We start from the raw sequence: 9,685 nt of genomic DNA on the forward strand, positions 1-9,685 counted from the left end.
AGAGTTGGCAAAGTTTCTCAAGAAGGATTACAGATAGCTTTCATAATTAAAGACATATAGCAAGCTCACCAGAGAAGTTGTGGCTCTCCTAATGTAACACTAGGATGCATCTGAGTGGTTTTAGGTTTAAAATCTAAAGACATTTTACAACTTGAATTTGGTGCACTGAAAACAAAAGCCTTCTGATTTCTCCCCCCTCCCCCCAATAGTTTTATGCTGTTCATTCATGCTCTTATGCTAAAAGCCACCCACAGACCACTACTATCTCCCTCCTTTAACAGGAAGACTGCTGAAGCCAAGACTTTGGTAATTTGATGTGATAGATAATGCAAATAAAAATGGACATAACATTTGGAACATTATTAAACAACACAGATTGTGGATGCTAGCTTTATTAAGTCACTAATAAGCGTTAACTCTTGCACTCATTTGTAGGACTTTGCGAAGTTCTGATGCAGTTTACAATAGCATTAATTGACTCATAGAATTGTTGAGGTTGGAAGAGGCCTCTGAGATTATCAAATCTGACTGCTTGTAGAGCTCACAATCCCACCACTACTGCTAAGCTACTACTACAAGATCACTCTTTCAATAATAATTTACAAAACAGGAAATATTTAGCAATTAAAACCAGTGAAATGCCTCAAACACTAAATTTAGTTGTAAGACTACAATGACTAACCATGAACAGCTACATAATCGTAATGCATGTAGGAACTTATATAAGTTTTTACTTCAACATTTTCCCCCCAAAATTTCTAGAAAATAGTAATTTCCATTCTACAGAACAAACTAATGGAAAATGCAATGCAGATAAGGATAGGAATTCCAGTAATTATTTAATGCCACACTTTAAAGATATAGCAGCTTAATTTTTAGAAACTGTATGGGAATACTGCAATTTAGAAAATAGTCTGGACTCCCTCTAGAGAAGAATCTTAGAGCAAGAATCTAAAAGCCTTCATGACAGTTTCAAGTTGTTTCTGTCACTGACTGGAAAAAAGGAAACATAATCCCCATTGTATTTGAAGCGAGCCTAAAGACCAGTCAGAGAGCAACTCCGGGGAGACTTTATAGCAATATTCTAGTACATGAAGGGGTTCTACAAGAAAGCTGGGGAGGGACTATTTTACAAGGGCATGTAGCACTAGGAGAAGGGGCAGTGCTTCTAAACTAGAGAAGGGTATATTTGGATTGGGAATTAGGAAGAAGTTCTTTACTGTGAGGGTAGCGGAACACTGGAAAAGGTTGCCCAAGGAGGTGGTAGAGGCCCCATTCCTGGAGACGTTCAAGGCCAGGCTTGATGGAGTTCTGAGCAACCTGATCAAGTCAAGGATATCCATGCTTACTGCAGGGGGGCTGGACTAGATGACCTTTAAAGGTACCTTCCAACCTAAGCCATTCTATGAGTCTGACTTTTTTCCAAAGACATGTAGTAAGAGTGTGAGGGATAAGGCTTTGAACTGGAAGAAGCTAAATCTAGATTAGATATTAAGAAGAAATTCTTCACCATCAAGGTGGTGTTGCACTGGAACAGATTGCTCAGTGCAACTGCAGAGGTTCCAACATTGTGTTCAAAGATAGGTTGGAGTGGGCCTTGAGCAACCTAGTCTAGTATGAGGTGTCCCAGCCCATGACAGTGGGAGTTGCAACTAGCAGCCCTTTAAGGTTCCTTCCAACCCAAAGCATTCTATGATTCTATTGTGAGAGTGGTGAGGCACTGGAATAGGTTTGCCTGGAGAAGCAGTGCCCCCCTCCTTAGAAACATTTCAGGTCAGGTGGGATGGGGCTTTGCGCAATCGGATCCAGAGGAAGGTGTCTCTGACCATGGCAGAAGGGCAGGAATAGAAAATCTGAAAGGTCCTTTCTAACCCAAACTATTCTATGATTCTAGTGTATGGTCATTTCAGTATCCCACCTTAGGACACCACTCTCAGTGGTTTCCACCTGAACCTACTTTAAGTCCTGATTGACCTGGAGACTCTCATACCTAAGTAAACATATAACCTACTAATCTAAGACTTTGACAGAAAACTGAGTTATAGAACCCCCTTTGTTAGCACCCCTGTCATATTCATGCACAATGGAAAGTGGATTTGTGCATGCATGCACAGCACACTGCACAGTTCCAGGAAAGGTTTTCAACAGCCCGGCTGTGCAGTCCTGCAGTCTATCTTACCCTCGTTGAATACGACCAGCAGATGGAAGCAAAGAAACAGGTTAAGAAATGTAGCAATACCCCGTTGCGTCCGGCATTCCTAGAACTCACCCCATCCATGGGATGGAGGCACCGTGGGACTGTAGAGCCCTGACTTATGGAAAAGGGAGATGACAGAACAACAGATACGGAGTTGATCCCTTTCTCTGGATCTGATCCTGCCATGGCCACGCAACGGACAGGGGCTGTAGAGAGCTGGGCGGCCTGGCCTGCCCTGCCCAGAGGAGTAGACGGGCCAACAAACGCTTCGCCACTGCAAAGGGCAGGGAACCGAGAAGAAACGTCTCAAGAAGCCCCCACCTTTAGGGCAATCCAGGACCATCACCACTGCGTACATTCCCCACCCCTCCAGACCCTGCCCTCCCCAAGAACCGCCACCCGCTTCCCTCCCAGGCGCCTGCGCATTGGGCAAACTTCCCTGCGCATGCACAGAACGCCCAACCCTGGTTTCCACGGTAACGGGGACGCGTAGCGGTCAGGCCTTCCGCTTCTTACCGCCTCCCTCGCCTGGTAGGCGTTTCTCAGCGTCCGACAGGAAAGCTCCATCGGGCTGGGCAGCAGGTCCGGACACGGGCGGCTACAGCCGGCGTTGGAAGTCACAGCGAGCTTCGGTAAAGCCCGCCTCCACAGCCCACAGAGGCTCAGCGGACGCCGAGACGGAAAGTTCCACCCCAGCTCCCTCTCCCAGCCAATCAACACGCCTAAGAGTGAAAGAAGACCTGCCCAATAACGAGTAGAGTATGCAGGTCGTTTAAAGAGGAGCCAATCCCGGTAGGTAATGAAGGCAGGGCTAGCCAATCGGCGCCGGGCTCACCTGGGCCGCGCGGTGGGTCAGTGCGTGGAACGTTTGAGCTGACAGGCGGGAAGCGGTACAGTCCGGGTCGGAATGATCCAAACGAGCCTAGCCCTGTCCATCTCCCTGTTAAACATGCCCAACTGACCTGGACAGGCGAGGTGCATCCAAGAAGCAGAGTGCAGTTCACTTCTCAGATCTGGGAGGGCGGCGGGCCTTACAACAGAAGCCACCAGCGTGCGGCACTAAGGATGTACGGAGCCCTTTTCATATCACGTGAAAGCTGTAGTTGAGCACACCTGCCTGGCTGCTGCAGCCTCCCGGGTTCAGGCTGTGAATTATTGGTGGGGTGAGTTGTGCCTGTTGGATACAGCTTGACTTCAGTCCAGATGCAGAACGTTAAAAACAAAACAAAACAAACCACTCTGAAAATACATGAAAGGGAAGTTAAAGCATGCAAAACAACCCCAAGTGCCAGTATAGGTTGGGGACTAATCTGTTGGAGAAAGGGACCTGGAGGTCCTGGTGGATAGAAGGATGACCGCGAGCCAGCAATGTACCCTTGTGGCCAAGAAGGCCAATGGCATCCTGGTATGTATTAGAAGTGCGGTTAGTAGGTCCAGACAGGTTCTCCTGCCCCTCTACCCTGGTGAGGCTGCATCTAGAATATTATGTCCAGATCTAGGTCCCTAAGTTCAAGGAGAGGAAACTGCTTGGAAGAGTCCAGCACAAAGCCACAAAGATGATTAAAGGAACATCTCCATTATGAGGAAAGGCTGAGGGAACTGGGTCTCTTCTCTCTTATTACTGTGTATGTGAAGGGTGAGTGTCAGGAGAACAGAGCCAAGCTCTTCTCACTGATAGGACAAGGGGCAATGTGTGCAAGCTGGAGCATAGGAGGTTCCACATGAACATAAGGGAAAACTTTTTCATGGTGAGGGTGACAGAGCACTGGAACAGGCTCCCCAGAGAGGTTGTGGAATGTCTGAAGACATTGAAAACTCACCTGTGTGACCTATCAGGTGATCCTGCTGTGGCAGGGGGGTTGGACTAGATGATGTTTTGAGGTTGTGCTGACTTGCAGGGAATCAAAATCATAGAATGGCAGGGGCTAGACTTCTGGAAATTCATCTAGTCCAAGCCCCCTGCTAAACTACATACACCTAGATCAAGGTATACAGGAAAATGACCAGGTGAGTTTTGAAAATCTCTAGAGAAGGAGACTTTACAACCTCTCTGGGCAGCAGGTTATGGCACTCTGGCACCCTCAGAAGAAAGAAACTTCTCTTTAAGGTCAAGTGACACCTGTGTTCTAGTCTGTACCTGCTCCCTCTTGTCCTATCAATGGGCACCACTGAGAAGAACTCAGGCCCATCGTCATGACCTCCACCCTTTAGATATTGATACACATTTATAAGATCCCCTGTTAGTCTTCTCTTTTACAGGCTAAAGAGCCGTGGGTTTCTCATTCTCTCCTCGTAAGTGAGATGCTGCATTCCCCTATTCATTTTTGTGGCCCTCCATTAGATTCTCTCCAGTGGTTCCCTGTCCCTGTTGAACTGGGGAGCCTAGACCTGGACACAATATTCCAGGTGTGGCCTGACCACCGCAGAGTAGAAGGGGATGAGGACCTCCCTCCACCTGCTGGCCACACTCTTCTTAATGCATCTCATTGTTAACCAGCTCTCTTTGGCCCCTTCCACCTCACCTGTTTCATACTTTTTGTTTTTGGGGATACCCTGCTGAGGTTGGACCTCAGTCCCTGGAGGTAAAAGAGAAAGTCTGGAGGAAGAAAGACTTCCTTAGTCTCTCTGGAGAATGACAGCAACCAACTGGAGAGTAACAGCAATGAGGAGCAATCTAAATCTACTCTTCTCCAATTAATTTCAAACCATTGCTCCTCATCCTGTCACTACAGACCTTTGTAAACAGTCCCTCTGCAGCCTTCTTCTTGGCCCCCTTGAAAGTGATGGATGGCTTAGCAATAACCTTAGCTGGCTCTTTCTGTGCTTTTTGGGTGCATCCCATTGGGGCCCATGGATTTATGAGTGTCCAGCTTGTCTAGGTGATCTTTAAGCCTGCCCTCCTAGACTAAGGAAGTCATTCTTCCTCCAGACTTTCTCTTTTACCTTCAAGGACCGATGCCCAACCGTAGCAGGAAAGACTGAAGCAAGGAAGGCACTCTGCTTTCTCTGTATCCTCTGTCACTCAGGTCATCCACCTCATCCAGCAGTAGGCACACATTTTGCCTGGTGTTTCTTTTCCTGGTGATGTACTTTTAGAAACTCTTAGTTTTTACATCCCCTACAGGATTTATTTCAAGAAGGCCCTAACTTTCCATGAAGTCTCCATACATACTCTGGCACTGTTCCTACAATCCTCCAAAGTAGTCAGTCCCTTTTTCCACATACCATGAACTTCCTTCTTCATGAAAGAGTCTGAGTTTTTCCAGAATCTCCTACTTCATCCATGCAGGTTTCTTGCTTCACCTGCTTGATTTCTTACTGTGGGGATGCACCAATTTTGAGCTTGGAAGAGGTGCTGCTCTTTGGCCTCCATATCTTTTAGAGCCTTAACCCATGGTGTTCCTCCAGGTAGGTCTCCAAAGAGGTCAAAGCTGTCTCCCCTGAAGTGCAGGGCTGCAAATTTTAAGAGTTCAGAGCTGAACTCAAGCAGTGATGTGGCAGGCAGCATGCTACATTTGGCTGTCAATTTCTTGCTCTGAGTAATGGAAGTGGTCTGAAATTAATGAACTACTTATGTTTAAATCTAGAAAATTACTGTTATAATGCTAAGCACAGAACCAATTTATGTAGAGGACTAGCTACTTGTGGTTATGGTTAAAAACTTTAGCAGAGCTAAGTGTTTATATTGGACTAGCTTTTTTACCATTGAAAAATTACCACTAGTAATTTTAATTATTGTGTTCCTATGCATCCAGTTCTTGTAGCAAGATTGAGTGGGTACAGCCAGTGTGTGTGGCAGGCCTAATGTGGCAGTTTAGGCTGGGTGCTTTCTGTCACTGCCACATAAGCTACACCTCCGGTGTCCTGAATGTCCAACCCAGTAAGATGGACACAGGAATCAGCGTATTTCTACCTATATATCCTGCATGTTATCCATCTGCAGAGTCATTCTCTCTCTCTTTCTTCCCTCTCTGCTCCCGTGGGAGATGCTCTCTCTTACCGGGTAACTGTAGGGAAGTATCTGAATTTTCTTACCGGGTAACGGTAGGGGAGTATCTCAAGGCCTCTTAGGCCTGTCTGGGCCTAATGCCAAGAAGAGAAAGGAGGGGGGTGTCAGTCTTAGACCTGGCCAGCCTGAGACTTGCCTAGCAGTGGGAAGGGGAAGAAAGAGCCCTGGGGGTTTGGGTATACCCTCAGGTGGGGAGAAGGGAAGAATGGGGAGGCTTTTGGGTGTTATGTGTAATTAATAAAAATGAAATTATTTGTTAATCATATGTGAGGACCCTGACTGTTCTCTGCTTACCCTTTCCTAGACAATCTGTTCAAGCCAAAATGTGAAATAGCCCCCTTATCACCTTTCCAAATCCCAGAGGGCTTCTCCCCACACCGGTAAATACCTGTGGGGCGAGTGACTATCGCTGTCATCAGGGCAGGGGAAGAACGTTTCACACCTTGTCTCCTCTATTCAGACCTCTGCTGATGAGACAATGCCCAGGCCAGGGCAGAGCTGTGGGGGAGCTGTAGACCTGACCCACAGCAGGAGAAACTGAAGGCCCTGGGAGATTGATATGGGCTGTGAATACAGCTAGGGAGCCTCCAGATTGGGCAGATTGGTTTTGCAAATTCTGTTAGTGCTCTGACAAAGAGTTCCTCATCCTATCTGTTAAATCCTGCAGCCAATGTTAAAGGAGCAGGAAATCTGGGGCAATGTGTGTTTAACTGTGGGGTTCAGACATCAGATCTCTGAATTTGGGTTGTTCAGCACTTCAACTAGTTCCTGTATCAGACAGACAAAAAGCTCAAGTTCAAATCACAGCAATAATGAAAGCAGCTGAGCTGGGATGTCTAAAAAGCCACTGAAATATGAAAAACAAGATTTAAGGAGTGGATACTAAATATGTAGCTGTTACATAATGTCTATCATATACATTGCTTCCCTCCTCATGGCAAGGAGAAGAGTTTCACTGGCCTGGACAAATCTGCTGTGCCGTAGCTAGTGGAGAGTTTCAAATTCCTTGACTTTAAAATGTAATGAACCACCTACTCTATCACAACAATAATTGTTTTCTACATATTTCTTACCCATAAGATAAGTATCTAATCCAAACTCTTTGTAATAAATAGAAATGGAATTATCTGTTGTGCTGGTTTGAGGCCAGCCAGAACATCTCTTGCCCCGAAACGGACAAAAGAATGACACATGCAAACGGATTGGAGAGTGATGGAAAAGTTTAAATGGAAAAGCAAATTGGTGAAGCTACAGAAAACTACAAACTACAAAGCATAGTGGAAAAGAACATCCTAAAACATATAGAACCCCCTCACAGAATTCCCAAAAGCTTCCCAATCCTCCCTTCCTCCCACCTGAGGGGTCTACCCAATCCCTCAGGGCTCTTCCTTCCCCCCCCCCCCCACTGCTAGGCAAGTCTCAGGCTGGCCATGTCCGAGACTGCCCCCCCCCCCTCCATTCTCCTCCTGGCATTAGGCCTAGCCAGGCCTAAGAGGCCTGAGATACTCCCCTGGCATTACCCGATAAGAGAGGACATCTCCCATGGGAGCAGAGAGGGAAAAAAGAGGAAGAGAATGACTCTGCAGATGGCTTTATAGGGCGCAGGATTTATGGGTAGAAATACGCCGTTTCCTGTGTCCACCCGCAGTGGGCGGGTACCTGGTACACCAGAGGTGTATCTCATGCAGCAGTGGCAGGGGACACCCAGCCTAAACTGCCACATCTGTTAATCACATGATGTTAAGTTTAAATGATGTTAGATTAATAATTATCTTTTACAGTAGCTTAATAGTGGAATGTAGGTTGCTTTGCTTATTTGCCAAGACCTTGTAACTAAACTACAACAGCCAGCCTTGTGTATCATAGACAGCTTTGTGTATCTCTCAAAGTCCTGTATTCTAACATTCCTAAGCCGGATCCACAACTCCTTGCTGGATATCTACGCATATGCAGAATGATAAACTGGCTCCGAGTATGCAGAACAAGAGATAAGGAAATGAAACAATGCAAAGAGACTGAGATGCTGCTGAACTACTACCCTACAAAAGGAGTCTATATGATACTGTCAAATGTGAGCCGTGGAGGAACAGGAGACTCCCCCGGCTGCCCAGCGCTGTTTTTGCTCACTTACCAAATAAAACTTTAACCACATAAAATTGGAGTGGTCATTTTTGTCAATTACATTATGTAAGGGGCTCTGTATGCTTTGGGATGTTCTTGGCACTATGCTTTGTAGTTTCTGTAGTTTCACCAATTGCTTTTCCATTTAAACTTTCTATCACTCTCCAATCCGTTTGTGTGAGTGTCATTCTTTTGTCCCTCTCGGGGCAAGAGAGGATCTGTCTGGCCTCTAACCGGTACACCTCAGTAGCCCCTGCTTCTTGTTCCCAAAATTCTCTCCCAGAATTCCTCCCAGCAGAGCTTGCTGTCCACCTAGCCTTTCTCTCAGCCTGGTATAGCATACTTACATTTGTCCTGACAGATCTTGTGGTTGTACTTGTAACTCTGAATCCATCAATCATGCAAACACTGCAGATTTTTGGTTAATACATACACATTTTTCTCTCCAGCATTTCTCTTCAGCTTCTTGTTTGGGTCTGTTTGGCTGCTCACCTGTTTGTTGGCTCAATCTTGGGGCTTGTTTTATTGCCATAAATTGGTTGTTTGGTTTAATGGCCCAGTTGCCAATGAAACTAAATTTTGCAAGTAGGTAATTATTGTGACTAGATAATGATCTCTGGCTGCTTCTGAAAATAATATTCTCAGCTGCACCTCAATGTTTACCTTTCTCTGTAAATGTCTCAACACTTCCCTTACAGCAGGAAACAGTTTTGAAGCTTACTGCCTGTGACATTTTTGCTTCATATTTTATTAATGTGTCACAACATTATAATACAGATTATGAGAATGTTCTTGATTAGACGGATAATGCTAAGAAAGCTATAAAATCATAGCTTAATTCCAACCTTTCTATTGAATGTCAAGGCTATTACTTGCTTCTGGTTTGGCGTTTCGTTTTTGTTTTGTTTTGGTTTTTTTTTTTTTTTTTTTTTTGTGTGTGTGTGTGAATGTAATTACGTTTCACCGCAGCGTGAGGAGGACATCCTTTGAGGTGTCAGCTCTGGAAAGAGGGAGAGCGGCAGCCCCGAAGGGTGCAATCTCTTCTCATGCCGATATCTCAGGAGCTGCTGCCGAAGCCCTGCTGGGCCCGAGGAGCTGCCTCTTCCTCACTGCCTCTCATGTCCGGGCCTGCAAGAGACGATGAGGGGGCGCAGAGGGGCCCGGCTCGGTACAGCACGCGGCGGACCGGTACTGGCGGGTCCACGTACACACAAGAAGCCGTACCCTCGGAGAGACGCTTTTCCACGGCAGTGTGCCACGGGGCGTGGTCAGGCACCCGAGGCGGAGGGCAGCCCGCACGCTTCCCGCCGGGGCCGCCTACGCCTGAGTCACGTGCCGGGGGCGGGCGCAGGGTGCAT

This window comes from Indicator indicator, chromosome Z (assembly GCF_027791375.1).
Source record: "Indicator indicator isolate 239-I01 chromosome Z, UM_Iind_1.1, whole genome shotgun sequence".
NCBI lineage: Eukaryota > Metazoa > Chordata > Aves > Piciformes > Indicatoridae > Indicator > Indicator indicator.